This window comes from Tachypleus tridentatus, chromosome 8 (genome assembly GCF_004210375.1).
Source record: "Tachypleus tridentatus isolate NWPU-2018 chromosome 8, ASM421037v1, whole genome shotgun sequence".
Classification (NCBI taxonomy): Eukaryota; Metazoa; Arthropoda; class Merostomata; order Xiphosura; family Limulidae; genus Tachypleus; species Tachypleus tridentatus.
The window spans coordinates 28,767,676-28,784,530 of record NC_134832.1 but is presented as its reverse complement, the minus strand read 5'-3'; the positions used below and the strand labels follow the sequence as shown (position 1 = coordinate 28,784,530).

Below are 16,855 nucleotides of genomic sequence, written 5' to 3'. Positions count from 1 at the left end.
TTCAGTAGCAGCTCCTACTGAAAATAGATTGCTAGCTAATTTTGGTATATAAAGGACACTCTGATTTGTGACATGCTTTGAATTACTGACTTTAAACGTCATTTCTAGTTTACAGTTTCCAACTCCAAGAGCTTCAACAGTTCTTCCATCACTAATCCTAACTTGCTGAGGTGTGCTAATCTGGTGATAATTTGATAATATGTTCCTCTGGTGTGTCATATGCCTAGATACACCAGAATCCACCAACCATTCCCCATTTCCTATTCCTTTATCCTGGTTTGTTACAAAGGCAACACCATTGTTTCCATCAGTATAATCTTCCACCACATTAATATTCACATTCTTAGCTTTGTGGACCATTTCCTTCAGTGTTGGACAATTGCGTTTTATATGTCCCTTTCTGCCACACTTGTAACACTTGAAGCTGTTACCCCTTTTCTTTGTTTCATGTGTTCCATGTGCTTTGAAGTTGCTGCCAGTGGCTAATGTAGTTGATGATGTTTCATTCGATATGGTCTTTTTCTTCTTTTGCTCTTTATTAATCAGTGCCTGTTGCACAAATTCTAATGAGATAACATCAATTTTGGTTTCCTGGGTTGTTAGAATTGTATCATAGCTAGCTGGCAGCCTACAAAGTGAGGTAACAATCTGATCTTCTTCTGCTATTTTCGACCCAACTGCAGCAAGCTGATCCGTTAATTCCTTCATTTGTTTCAAATGTTCTTGGACTGTGATGCTTTCTTTTATCTCACATCGAAAACACTTCTTTTTTCAGGAATAGTTTATTGGCTAGTGTGTTCCTATCAAAGTGAGCATGCAGTACATTCCATGCTTCCTTAGGAGTTGTGCATGAGGTGACAAGATGGAGTTGTGCACCTTGAATATTCAGAACAATTGTTTAAAATGTTCTTTTCCTTTTCCTGTTGAAATCTGCCTTTCTTTGATCATTGGCTGTCTCTGCCAATACCTCTGTTTCAGTCACATGGTCCCATAGGCCTTTTCCTCTCAATAAATGTTCCATTTGAAATTTCCATGTGGCCCAATTATTTTCTCCCAACTTATCAATTGATATTTTATCTTCCATTCTCAAACTATTTCTACCACAACTGTAATATTCCTTTCTTTGATTTAGATATATTTCTCCCTTTATATAACTTGAGAAAATGGAGTGTCAATCAATATTTTACTTGCAGTTTATCTTGGTATTTCACAATGGCTTCCAGACAAATGAAACAAATCACCCAGCATTTGTGATAAAGCATCTATACAAATCCTGTGCCATCCAACAAAAATTGTCATCCAAAACTGTTCTACTGTAATCCTTAGTATCTCCTGGATTACATGTACTTACAATTTTGAAACAGTTTCATTTGTTTAAGCACTATTAGAGCATTCCTGGGCCCATAACCTGTTGATATGTGTTTATTCATTGAATACACATATACAAAAAAATAATGACATCACAATACTTCCTGTTCCTGTCATGAATAATGTTCTTCTTGAGTTATTCCTAACTACAGGTGGCAGCACTTATCTCAATATTCTTAACATGGCCATGATGAATTATTTTTCTCTACTCTGTTTCTCACTATACAGTATAAAATAAATTCACATACATTAACCCACAGATTACCACAATTGTTTCCAAAACTTCAAATAATTATCTCCTTTTTGCTAAAGTCCGCACACATGGATTCAGTTACTTCAGAACAGCCTTTGACAAGACAAATTCTTCTTCTTATCTCTGTTAAACTGTAAAACTGTTGCCCACTGGTGATATTATCCAGCTTTCTTGATGATGAGAAACCCACTTGAAATAAAAATACATCTCAGAAAAGCTGGTATGGGTATAAACACTTTTACTGATAAGGGGAAAACAACATATCGACCTCCCAGGTAAAGATGACCAAGGAAGGTCGAAAAGTTGTTCTTTCCTTAGCAGTAAAAGTGTTAATACCCTTACCAGCCATTCTGAAATACAGTATACAGATTTGATTGGGTTATTAGGTATTTTGAACTATTTTAGACAAAGTATAATCTATATATTTTTTGTTACTAAGCAGAATGACGTGAAACCTAATGTTACCTAAACTCACTGATTTTTTATATATTTAAAGTTTTTATATAAAACAAAACTTCTTTTCTGTGTGGTTTCTGTTAGCTTGCCGCATTAAAAAAGGTGCCCATGCACACAGATAAGAAATAATAACCAGTTGCAGATCTCTCAAACAAATTTATTGGACACGAATGCGTTTTGGCGAAAAATCCGATGTTTTCCTCCGTTTTCAAAGTTCACAACTTTTATTGTCATTTTGGTCTGACCATCAGTGCCTTAACACGTGTAACATCACATACTCTGAGCTTGTAACGTTATTACATATATTTCTCTTTAAAATAACAAAAATATCCTTTTTGCGTTTCTTGTTTTGAAGAGTATATTTTTGTTACTAAGTAGTATGACGTGAAACCTAATGTTACCAAAACTCAGTGATTTTTTTATATATTTAAAGATTTTATATAAAAAAAACTTCTGTTTTGTGTGGTGTCTGTTAGCTTGCCACAATGGGTGCAATGCACACAGATAAGTTTAAGTCTTTAGGTTCTTTTCTCTTTAGGTTCTCTTCTCTTGGAGCTTTGGTGGTCACACATATACAGACAGATGTGTGCTTGAACAGCTCACATGCACATACATGCATGCCTGTCTGTGATTTCTATTGATAATGTAAGGAACCACTTCTTTTTTATATGTTTTTGTTAGTTTGCTTCATTAAAAGCAGCCATGTGCACATGCAACAGATAAATAATAATACCTAAGGGCATACCCTCACAGTGGATGCAAAATTTTAGGTTTCTAGGATTTTTGTTCTTGGTGCTATGGCAGTCACATATCTTTTTTTTATGTGCTTTTCCTCTAGCTTGCCTCACCCTCAGCATCCACTTAGTACATATGCAAAATTTCTAATTTCAAGATTCTTTCAGCTTTGAGCTATAGTGGTCATAACACATGTAGACCCACAGGCTAACAGACACAAAATTGTATTATTATTATTATAAGTCTTAGTTTAAAAAGCTGTTCTAACACATTACTGTCTGAAGTGTAGCTTTACTGATTTAGGACTAAGTGCATATTGATTTCTGGACACAAATAATATTAAAATAAACACATTAAACAGATTTCTTCACTAAGAGTGAAATTTTTAACATTAAAAAAAATGAATAACTTGAAGATGTCTTGAGAACTTTTTCTTATACTTTATGCTTTCAAATAATGAATTTCTTTCTGATGAATTTATAAACCACAGATTATAGTCTCAATAGTGATTGTAGAGTATCAAAATAAGTATGTACAATTATGTATAGATTGATAATATATACATTGATGTTACTTTAAGATACATAATAAAATGATGTTTCCTTTTCATTAGATTGATATATTATCCCTGTTTCCTTCTTCACTTTCTTAGGCCATGAATACATGCAGTGATACATCACTTTGAGACCTTAAAGAAAACAAAAGTGTAATTTTTCCTTTTACTCTCTTGAAGCATAAGACAAGACATTGCTCACTTGCAACTTATGAAGTTAATGGATAACTGCAGAATAGAAGTAAATATCAATGAAATGATACTTGCATGTCTTCACAACCAAATGGTATCAACTCATGCATACTGCCTTCTAATTCTTACCACCAATAAGAGAGAAGTTAAAACATCCTATACACACAGTCATCCCAATAAGCACTGGCATATAAAGACATATTTATTCTCTCTTTGGTACTGCTTGTCTTCAGACATTTTTGTTTTCATAAAATTGACTTACCTAAAGTTTGGTGTTACAAGTTCATCTACTTTTATTGGGTCTGATGGTTTTTCTTTTATCAGAGATTACATTCTTGAGGCCTATTATTTTTCTTACTTATTATGTTTGTTTTCTTATTCTCCATTAAAATTTTCTTCTCTTTTGACCTCCTTTTGATATCATTTAAAGTGGGAGGCTCTGAGACAACACTAAAATAAAAGTTCAATTCTCCTTGGTGGACACAACAAATGGCCCAACACACAATCCCCTAACATGTGTTTCATTCACTGAGGGGTCTTTCTCACTTTGTATTAAGGACAAACTTAAACTATTTCTTTGTGACATGATGCTTTTAATATCAGAGCTCTCATTTCTTCTTTATTTCCACTATGAATGCCTGATTTCTTTCTGATTTCGGCATTCTTGAGCTGGTAGCTACTCATAGGCTTACTGTCATCTTTTGTCTTGTCTAGCTGGTATTCTTATAATCTTTTTAGACACCTTTGTTGTTTTCTTCCTCTGTTTGTCAATGAGGCATTTACTCCTAGAGCCCTCAGTGGCACAGAGGTGTATCTGTGGACACACACTACTATAAACTGGGTTTCCATTTATTTGTTTGTTTGAATTTTGCACAAAGCTACACGAGGGCTATCTGTTCTAGCCGTCCCTAATTTAGCAGTGTAAGACTAGAGAGAAGGCAGCTACTAATCACCACCCACTGCAACTCTTGGGCTACCCTTTTACCAACGAATAGTGGGCTTGACCGTAACATTATATTGCCTCCACGGCTGAAAGGGTGAGCATATTTGGTGTGGCAGGAATTCAAGCACACGACCTTCAGATTATAAGTTAAATGCCTTAACACACTTGGCCATGCCTGGTCCCGGGTTTCCATACCTGTGCTTGGAAGAGCACAGAAAGTCCATTGTGTAGTTTTGTGCTTAATTCTTAGCAAACAAACAATTATTCCTGGAACTTCTGTTTTTAGCTTTTGAACTTCTCTTATGAGCCTGACATCACCACGTGCAATTTCCAATCTGTCCTGTCTCGAAATCTTGGGCCATGGTGGAGAATTTATCACGTCATTCAAGCCTATACTTCCTATCTTTATTTGGCATCCAATCCTTCACTCTATAGCTCTAGCTGAGGATGTTCTATGTCTGGTGTGTCCCAAACTTCTTTTAAATGCCTTGAATTTACTTCTTTGACTTTTCCCTTGTGAGAACTGTCACATACTTTTGTCTTGACCTCCTGTAACATATCTACCATAGAGATAGGTTCATCTTCTTCCTGGACCATCCCAAAATTTGGGGGGCTTGACAAGGTGATTGTGCATTTTCTCTGTTTATCTTCCCTTCTCATATTCTCCAAGCAAAGTAATTCTAACTGAAATTAACTTTGTCAGTGTGGTTCATTTGCTATTATTTCAATGAGCTATTCTCGACATACCTATATGCCTATATAATAGAGGCAATAAGACACACCTTATTCTAATCTATCGAAGTTACTATATAGTAAACAGAGTAGTTTTAACAATAATTCAATCATCACCATAGTAACCAAATAGAATTCTAATTGGGTGAAGTAATGAACCAATGAGAAAGCTTTCAATACTGGAGAAAATATGCAGGTTTAATACATCTTGCTTCTTTTGATGCTATATTTTCCCCTAAGAATATTTATATATACTTAAAAACTACATGAATATTTTAACTATAATACATCATTTAAAGTTAGTTTGTATTTTGCTAGCTATTCTGGAACCAACCAAAGAAAGACTTCTCCATTACATGACAGGTTATCTCTTATAGCACTTTCATTCTAATTAACATCAAAGACACATCAAAAATGAAGACTCTTAGAAACGTAATAACTACCTCTCATTGTGACATCGCATATTAACCTTTCAAGACATATCTGTACAAGTATAGTGGTGGATGTAACGTTGTGTTAATTGCTTGGGCAACCCACTATCACCAGTTCTGGCCAATATTTTTATGACACATATTGAAACACAAGCAATTAACACTTTTCAAGACAATTGAAACTTGTGATTTTGAAAATACGGTTGGTTTCTTTTTGTTTTTTCACAAAAACACACATATCACGCATCACTCAGTAAATAAATTTTATCAGTAATAGTACATTGAGAAGTAATTAAATACTGAAAGATTAACTGTAAATGATTGCAGTAATCAACAGTTACTAAAAATGCAAAACCAGTGATTGTATACCAGTACAAATATGCAAAATAAAAATAATATATATAATATATGCATGCACTGTTAAAACTGAATAACCTCAAAGAATTATCACATTGTGTCAATAGACTAATGGTCTATATATTGATCCATTGACACTAGGCCTCACAAAGGAAAGTAATTGATATAATATTATATTGTTCTAATTAAATTATAGGAATTTGCTATCTAGTATAATCACAGAGTGCAATCATTTCATTGTGGCCCAGTTATAAGAAGTTTAGAAGTTATTAAATATATAAATGGTCCAATAGTCCAAATTAAATGTTTTTGTAACTCAGTGTGTTATAAAAAGTATTTTCTTACCAAAATTGGTTTCCAAGGTTGAATGTCGAAAGAGGCAAAACTTAATTGTTATACCTTTCAGTTAGAAAAAAATGGTATGCATCAGCTCACTAGTGTAGAGTGTAGTTTGTGTTTTACTACACATATAACCTAAAGTTTAAAAAGCTTAGGTATAATTTTATTCTCACAATTACTTCACCACAAACACTCTTTGATAGCATGAGTACACTTGTACAGCTAGAATGGATAAAATAAAATCTGAAGATAAACCTTTTGATTAGTTTAAGTAGAATTGTACAAACCACAGAGTAACTCGTTTAATATAAAACTCTGCAATCCTAACCTATTTCCAATACCATTTGTCATTTGTTTTACATTAATTGATTTTTTAAACAAGTAGCTCTTTTATAATTATATTACCATGATGACATTTTGAGATGTGCAAAAAAAAAATTCAATTGTGTTTGGCTTAACATGGCACCTTAAAGTTTAATGTCCACTGTCTACATCTACCTTCTACTATTTTTATATGGCTAACTAGATGTTTTTACAAATGCTCCATTAAGGTTAAACTTCATTCAGTATTTCCAGTTCCTCCAGTGTGGTTGCAAGTGTAACTCATTATATATGAGTGGTATCAATTTCTCACATATAATTTAAATAACGTAACAAGAACACCAACTTATATCCACAGCATGATGTCACAGATATATGCCATCATTGGTGGGAGTGGTAAACTTATTAAATAGATAAACTGTTTCAGTCAGTTATAAAAAATGTCATAATGAATAGTCACCTGCTGGTACAGTGATGAGTCTACAGATTTACAACACTAAAATCAGGTGTTCGATTCCCCTTGGTGGACTCTGCAGATAGCCCAAGTAGCTTTGCTATAAGAAAACACATATACTTAATGTATATCAAACTAGTTAAAAAATGATTGAATATATGAAATAGAAGCTTCTGATAAATGATAAAAACAAAGGAATTATTTTATATATTTCTGCAAAACAGTATTTCACAATAAAAGTGCAGATATTACAAAACAAACTGTACAAATGCAAAATCGAATTTTCTTTGGAAGAAATTTTATACTATGCAAACACCATATGCTATGCAAAAAGGGTACACCAAGATACATGTAGTTTAGTTAAATATACAGAAAAAAGATAACAAAGGATTATCAGTGACACCCAGCTGATCACATTATCTGTGTGATTTTTTTTCCCAAGTTTCAGGTAAATTTTTCCTTTTTGTAGGGGCTTTAGTTCCTGTTCTTTATTTGTTTCAAAAAATATTTTACAGTTGTATACGACAACATCTAGCCAATAAGTTATGGTTTGTTTTATTTTGAATTTTTTGCAATGCGACAGGAGGGCGAGCTGTGCTAGCCATCCATAATTTTCCAATGTAAAACTACAGGGAAGGCAGCTAGTCATTACCACCCATCACCAACTCTTGGGATACTCTTTTACCAACAAATAGTGGGATTGACAGTTGAAAGGACAAGCATGTTTGGTGTGACGGGTATTTGAACCTGCAACCCTTGGATTACGAGTAAAGTGCCTTAACCACCCAGCCATACCAGGTCACGAGCCAATAAGAGAGAGAGACAGACAAATGCAGATTACCAGAAAAGTCAAATGTTAGACATTTAATTCAAGGTGTTGAAATTTTGCTTTTATGCTTAGAAGAAATTAAGAGCATATATAATTTTGGTTTTATCTGTTTTTCTATCATTAACTGTCACCATTTCTATAGTAAATCCTAATCACTGTATATTGACAAAATGCAATTTTCTATCCTTTCTCTTTGCAAGCATTTTTTAAAACAAATTAATACTTAATGTTTCCCTTGTAAAGTTTCTAGTTCATGTGCAAAATAAGTACTTGAATTTTATTTCTATTCAAATTACATCTTAATTCATACTTGAAATGTTTATTTTTACAGCAGATCATTTTATTAATATCTGTGAATTTTAGTTATACGAAGAAATTCAACAACTTTCTAACAAAATTCAACCATAGGTATTATATGTAAAACAATAAAACTATTTTTTATTGGAGAAATATATAATTATCTTAAAAATTATTAACCAATTGTAAAATATGTTAGCAAGTAAATTACACACTAAGAGAATATATATTCATTGTTTGATATTTTATGGTACTTAAAGTATAACACCCTTTTAAAAAAATTATATTTTTGTAAAGAAAATATGAAATATAATGGATGAACATATAACGATACAGGTTGTACTGATTTTATTATATGGTATTTTATATTAGTACTGATATCAGAGGTTTCCACAGTTTAATCTAGTTTAGCAAGTGGCTTCAGAGAATCTTCTGAATGTTCTATATGATGTATGTTAAGTCTCCCATGTATCTACTTTGATTCATTAGATATATTGATTAGTCACAAAGGTTGACAGGAAGCAACAGGTTATATTATTTAAATCACTCTGCTGAGTATGACACTCTGAAATACAAAAATAAACACCAAACATTTAGTTAATAAACTAAATGAACTGCAGTTTCAGACAATACAGTCTTTGTGTATCCAATTTAATGTTTACAGGTTAAAAGAAAGTATCAGAAATACATCTTTTAAGTAATAATTACTGTTTTTCTTTGCCCCAGGTCTCATTAGAAAATGAATAATAACACAGATTGTTACTTTAGTGATCACAACATAAATTACACTTCCATTGTTTCCTTATTACCTAACTCCCCAGTGGCACAGCAGTATGTCTACAGAAACTGGATTTGATACCTGTGGTGGGCAGAGCACTGATAGCCCATTACCTAACATGGAGTAGGTTTGACTTTAACATTAGTTGTACATAAAGGAAATAAGCATGCCAACAAATAATGTAGTTGCTATTTCAAACACTTACACAGTATTTTTCTGACATTTCAGCATCAGTTAAATTTCATGAAAGCATAAAAATAAGAGTATGCTTTGTTGAATTTTATTCTCAATTAATTATTCTAGTTTCTAAAGAGGTTTATTTAAATAATCTTTGTACATTAAAATTTACATTACAACACCTTTTATAAAAATCTTTTTCTTATTTTTCTCTTTTTTCAGACATGGCCAATTAATAGGTAACAAATAACACCATGTAACACAAATTTTGTTCCTGGATAGTATGTGTTATTTCTTAATTACTTATGTTGTGAAAGTACAGAAAGTGGCCATTATTCCCTTCAAACTTTGCTTTGATGACCTGGATAATGAAAATTAGAAATGAACCTATTTTCTATGTAAAAACAGGCAAATTTGCACATTTTCATTAACATAAAGTCTGAATAAAACAACAAATGAATCAGGATTTATATGTACTTATACTAAACTTACACAAAAATGTTTAGAAATGACTAGTTTTTGAGTTTTGAAACTCTCATCTAAACCACTTTCACATATAAGCCCCCAAATATAGTCTCCCATTAAGTTTTTGTATATACTCCTTGTTAGCGGCATTCAAAGTCCAGTATATTTTGGTGAAAGCGCTTGCCTTGCTTCTCTGACTATGCTCCCATGTTCTCCTTAAATTTATCAAGATGAGCATCAAGGATATGGACATTTAGGGGTATCCTGAAGTACATTTTCCTGTAGTTCTTCACCAGAGCCTCAACAGTTCCACATAACTTTTGGCATTGTAATTGCTCAAGAAGCCCTGAACTACTGTGACAAAGCTGACTCAAGCTTTTACTTCCTTCCTACTGACCTTCTTGGGGAGTTCTGTGCACTCCAGGATCTTCTTTATTTGTGGTTCAATGAAGACACCAGCTTTGACCTTTGCCTCAGACAGCTTAGGGAAGAAGTCCAAAGGTACTTGAAAGGTACAGACTCCTTATCAAAAGCAGTGACAAATTGTTCCATAAAACCCAATTTTATGTGGAATGGTGAGAACAACACCTTCTGAAGGTCCACTAGTGGCTCACACTTGAAATTGTGCCTCCCCACAGAGAACTCTGTTGTGGCCAGTGCTTCCTGTTGTAGTGTGCTGTGGTGTCCCTGCTGTCCTAAAGGCAAAGATAACAGAAACTTGGTAGAACCTCCTTGGAAGGGTCCACCATGCAGAAGTAGAAATTGCTTGAATGGTCAGTGGGTTCTCGCTAAATTCTTGGAATAGCGAACATTATGGTTCTCTTTTCCCTTCTGTACCATCCTGCAACAGAGCAAAATACAATAGTTATTATGAAGAATAAATTTATTTCATCCACAACTAATGAGTAAGAGGCTCATGCAAAATCTTTTATATGTGATATTTATTCTATACTATTGGAAATTTAAAAAAAATTACATTTGAAAAGTTCTAAAATTTGTATGATATAAAATCTTACTATTCAAGGAAGCAAAAATTGTCCATTTTACCTTCTAGAGTGTTTTTGCAGTACTTGCAAGTAAAATAAGGTGCCCAGGGTTTGTCTTGATCCCTGACAGGCATGCCAAAATATGTCTTGTAGGCTTCACACATTTTAGCAGATACTATCACAGAGTACTTTTTCACTCTTGTCATGATAAATTGGCAACATACATAACAGAATGCATCTAGAGAATGCTTGCAGCTTCTTGATGACATCTCTGATAAAATCAGAGAGGTCTATGTGTTCACTTAGACAGCTAGAACTAAACTGAAGTGGTGAGTGGTGAGCCCCTATATATATATTACTATGGAATGTTCTAATAAATACTAAAAGGTTCATAAAAAATCTCGTAAGTTCTACAACATTCTCGAAAGTTCTTGAGAATTATTGTAAGTTCAAAAAAATTTTCTGTCAGCTATTCAGTACTGAATCTACATGGATTGTTCTGAAAAATGGGTAAATTTGAAAATTTCATTGCCCATATCACCAAAGCAAAGTTTTAAGAGAAAAAATAGGTCTTTTCCATTTACTTTAGGCATAAGCAATTGGAAAAAAGCACTTTCTGCCCAGGAAGAAAAGAAAGTAAAAATTTTGTTACATAGTGTAATCATTTAAATACTGATAACTTCAATAAAATCTTTCTTTACAGTTTATGCTTCCATAGCAAGAAATATTTACCTGTATATTAAGGATGCATGTGATTTTGGTCTAAGATCCAAATAAGTAAGAAATAATCATTTGAATATTGATAACTTCAATAAAATCTTTTTTTACAGTTTAACTTCATATAGCAAGAAATATTTACCTCTATGTTAAGGATGCACGTGATTTTGGTCTAAGTTACAAATACCTGAAATGTAAAAGTAATATTTAAACTTTGTTTCTGAACAATAACGTCATTGCTTAGCCTAATAAATGTCTCAGACTTAAAGCCATCTAGAAGTTATGGGATGTAATTTAATATTTATTTATATATCTGTGAATAGTATAGTTTGGTAGATAGCCCAGAACAAACAAAACATAAGATATATCTTATATATTGATTTATAAGTTAGGTGAAAGTTGTACGTTAATGTTTTCAAAATGATACTTAAAGTATCCAAATATATGTAAAATTGAAACTATTCATCTTTAGAAATTAAGATTGAGTCATCTCTGATATATATTTGGTTTATGTGATAAACATAGTTTTTAAGAAATGTAAATTATTTTTCATTTCTTATATCTATATAAACAGGTTAAAAACCTGTCTGCTTTTATAAATATGATGGCTTAAAATATCTTGTTTTAAACTAATTGTTTCTTATTATTATAACGCTTACAAATTATGTTAGAATTCACCACTCCACAAACAAAGATATGCTTGTAATAACATCAATATTTTTATTGTTTCAAGCACATAAAATTAATTATTTTGGCTTTACTACATATACAACCTACAGTTCAAAAAGCTTAGACTTAATTTTATTCTCTTAGTTAATTTACAACAGACACTCTTGGATAGTATGAGAGCAGTGGTACAGCTAGAATGGATAAAATAAAATCTGAAGATAAAGCTGTTGATTAGTTTAAGTAGCAGAATTGTACAAACCCTAGAGTAACTCCTGTGTTAAGGTTATTATGCATTCACTATTTCCAGTTCTTTCTGTGTGGTCACGAATGTAACTCATTATATATGAGTGGTAGATATTTCTCACACACAATTAAAACGCAACTCACAGTATGCTGATGACATTTCTGTATGAAATATTTCTCCCAGATCTCTCCATACTGCTGCTAAACTTCAGAAGAATTTGCATTCTTGGTGCTGTATACTGCTGAATTCTAAATCTTGAGAAAACCCATACTTTTGTTTTTGTAAGCACAAAATCTGCAAACATTATAGAAAAAAAACTGACAAAATTTTATTACAACTACAAGGTAATAAGATAGATACTTGAAATAAATTAAATTCTTAGAATTTCTGTTTGATGAACATCTGACATGGAAAATCCACATTATTTACATATGTATTTGGTATAGGAATATACCTTAGAGTTCTTTTTTATTATTGTTATTAATTATTATTACTTTAATCATTGGTTTGAAGTTGAACAGGTTTAAGTAGTACATGTTTAAGTAAACTGTTAAGTTCAAGTGTTTAAAAGATTCAGGGGCTGGGCACATCAGATGTGGGAATCTTTGTTGTTTCAGTATGATATTGGAAATAGTTTTCTGTATCGATTTTTTAAGACACCAACTGGGAATTGGGTGCACCATCAAATAAAATTATGGCACAGACCTATATCCTAGTACCTAGCAATTCCTATAATTAAGTTTATATTGTTTTAGGTTATATTTGTTCCTATTTGAAGTTGTAATACTTTTACCTCATATGAAGAAAATTGCCTAAAGTAACTTTGCTATAGGAAATCACTAGCAATGCCCTTCAGTAATTGTATAGGTTATATTTCGAAGTTACAGACATATCTAAAAGTTATAATGTTGACAAAACACGTGATTACATGTTGCTTTTGACAAATATGACGTTTATTTGAACCCAATAAACCTTGCAATAAATTGTTTGAAGAAAGGCTATGGTACAAGATGCCTAAAAGTAACATCTGTAAATCATGTGGTAAGCAGATATTATCAATAAATTATTCTTATTTTTTGTTTTTATTTTAGTATTACATATCTTGTCCAGTCTGTTTCAGACTCAGCCTAAACATTGTCAGTAAGTTTTAGCAATATTCTGGGTATATCTTCTGTTTCGTGAACTTATTTAACATCGATATAAAGTAAATTAATTTCATCCAAGCTTCATGCACATAAAATAATTTATCACAGGGTGAACTACTTAGCTGCAGGATTTAATATTACTACATCCACCATAATCAAGATTTATAACAGCTATATTAGACTTTTTTATGGCTACATATATTCATTTTCATGTTATCTGACCAGTTCACTAGACTTTAAAAGTCAGCAAAATAAGAGACATCTATACTGATACTCACATACCTCTTTATACAGTTGGTTGACTCTTAATCTGAGGGTCTTGGGTTTGAATCTCTAACCCAACAAACATGTTCTTCCTTTCAGTGGTGGGGACATCATACTGTTTCGATCAATCCCACTGTTTGTTGGTTAAAGAGTAGCCAAAGTCTTTGCAGTGGATAGTGATGAATAGCTGCTTTCCCATTAGATTTTCACTGTTAAATTAGGGACAGCTATTTCAGATAGCTCTCATGTAGCTTCATGCAAAACTTAAAACAGCCACTTATACACCTGTTAGCTGATTTAATAAATCATGCAAACTATCTTTTTTTTTTACAGATAGACTTTTATTATACAACATAGCACTCATCTTTTGATATTTTGTTTACTGTTGCAGCTCTGAATAAAAATATATCTTTGTAGAATTTAGGTAGCATATCCACTAAAATTTGTTATCTAACTAATATATATTGGCCAACTCTCAAAGTACCAACCTGATTTCAACCATTTTCGATTAGTACCTACTTCATTGATGATGTGCTTTACATTTTAGAGGTTTATTAATAAACTGTACCCATGGAAAAAAATATACAATATTAGATCTCAAATATTTATATGTTGTTCTTTTTTTTCCCCTTCCTGTATCTGTGGAAGAAAAAATATACAACATTAGATCTTAAGTATTTCTATGTTGTTCTTTTTTTCCTTTGCACCTTCCAGACTTTTGACTACACAGTATAGAGTTGCTTGCATCTGTGGTTTCTTGAATTTCACACAAAGCTTGTTGAGAAATATTAGCACAATGTCTCTGTAATTGTAAAGTGATGTTGTCAGCTATAGTCAACATTACTAACCATCAAGTGTTTGGGCTGCTTTTTTTTACTAATGAAAGGTCAAAGGGAGTATCACATTGTAATGGCCACATAGCAAACACGTTAAGCATGTTTGTTGAGGATATTCAAATCTACAACCTGCAAATTGCAAAATAAGTGCTTTAACCACCAGATCATGCCAGGCCTAAGATGCAGGAAAATGCCATTTTCTTGATTCATTTATTCTTACATCTACCTTATTTTTCAGTTACTTTTCATCATTGTGTCAGCTACTATTTTTTGCCATTAATTTTGCAACCATATTTCTACTTTAGTGGAATATTCACCGATTTTTAAACCATAATTTGTTTTAACACCTTTTCTTCAGCTCATATATAACCTTCACTACCAATGCAAATGTCATTATAAAGACAGTCATAGACTGTCGTTCTATCTCAATATTGATTTTTACCATTCATCAATTTATCTTGTCTTAATAAAATTGAGGCAAAAAAGGAGAAAACAACTTCCAGAATGCCCTTGTCACCTGTCTGAACACTTACCACTGTTTTTACATGTATTTATATGAGAGATGATAATTGTTTTAAATCATTGTTATTGATAAGATGGACAGAATAAAATAGGTAAACTGGAAGCCATTTAACTTTCAATGAATCATGTTGGAAGTATTTCAAAGAATAATACACTAGGAAAAAGCAGAAAAGACTTTCTCCATACCACATTCTTACATAATAGATCAGGAAGCTAATTTTTTTATGAAATAATATAAAATTATTAATTACATACAAGTAGTTGGAAAAATATTATTCCTGTGTTCAGTAAATATTTCTACAAACAAAACTAGTGAGAACAGTAAATATAATACTGAAAGACAACAAAGGCCATCCTATCAATTATACACTAAAAAACTCAAAGCCAACCTTTATCATCCAATATTTATCACGTTATCAGCTGTCGTAACTGAAAATAACTTCTACCTTTGTTTCAATTCAGATTATGAGGAAATTACTTTTTTCTAATATATCCTTTATTTCACTTTACTCAGAGAATCTTATTCAAAAATACATTCATGCTGGGATTTAATAAAGCCCTTCAATTTATAAAGTATCGTTTTTGCTTTCAATAGTATTAAGCTTTTTTCTACATTGAATACCTAAAAAGAAAGAAGTTTGGCCTTGTATCAACTAGCTAAAAAACAATTAATAGTCAAGGAGATTCTGTACGTTGTGTACCTTTTCATCAATTTGTTATGGAAAACCATTAGCAAAACTTAAAATAAATATATATATATACTATTCAGTGTTTAATGACTATGTCAGGGCCCGGCATTGCAAAGCGTGTTAAGCTGTGCGACTTGTAATCTGAGGGTCGCGGGTTCGCATCCCCGTCGCGCAAAACATACTCGCCCATTCAGCTGTGGGGGTGTTATACAGTATCGATCAATCCCACTATTCGGTGGTAAAAGAGTAGCCCAAGAATTGGCTGTGGGTGATGATGACTAGCTGCCTTCCCGCTGGTCTTACACTTCTAAATTAGGGACGGCTAGCGCAGATAGCACTCGAGTAGCTTTGCGCGAAATTCAAAACACACACAAAAACACAGATAATGTCAGTTGATAATAAACAAGAAATTATTATACAATAGCTAATAAACTCGTAATGATTATTTTATTTTATTTTCACTGCAAGTAATACCATCTGTAATTTATTTTAACATATTTTCTTCAACTCATATAAAACCTTCACTACTAATGATAACAACCAGTCACTTCGAAAAAACAGTGACAAAAGGATGCTAAAATGAAATAAAGATTTTGGGCCATGGTTCATAATGCATTTTACACAGGGAGATGTATTTCGTTTCTCATACGCAAACCCCCTTCTTAGTGGCACAACATTATGTCTTTGGATTCATACCCCCATCAATTGGGCTTCGATACCCATGATGGGCAATGCACAGATAATCTATCATGCAGCTTTGTGCATAACTTTAAACAAACCATAAATTTTATTCAATAACACCATTTTTTTAAAGCTAGTATTTTGTTGTTTTATTATATGATTATCTCATATGCATTAGACATTTTTGAGGCAAATGAATGGTACAAGGAAAATAATTTGTATTACCTCAGTGGTGTTGTTACAGGGAAGGCTAAAAATATCATACCGTAACACTAATAATTTTATATATAAGTTGTATGTTTGTGAACGTACTTCTGAATCTCCCTTGATAGATCACATAAAAAGTAAAGGAAATGGTAAAAGCAGAAAACATGTGACTACTTATTTTGTCGTTGGGATTGCAATTAATTAAACGGCAGTGG

General features: G+C 32.4%; 1 long non-coding RNA gene across 1 annotated transcript; it reads right to left on the bottom strand.

Annotated features, from left to right (window-relative positions):
- Positions 1 to 8,535: 8,535 nt before the first annotated feature.
- LOC143224118 (uncharacterized) lies at positions 8,536 to 15,597 on the bottom strand. The gene is made up of 5 exons (XR_013013222.1): positions 15,453 to 15,597; positions 13,724 to 13,914; positions 12,312 to 12,590; positions 11,526 to 11,570; positions 8,536 to 10,521 (listed from the first exon to the last, which is right to left on the bottom strand). It is a non-coding gene; the product is annotated as an uncharacterized LOC143224118 (long non-coding RNA).
- Between the last annotated feature and the right edge of the window lie 1,258 nt (positions 15,598 to 16,855).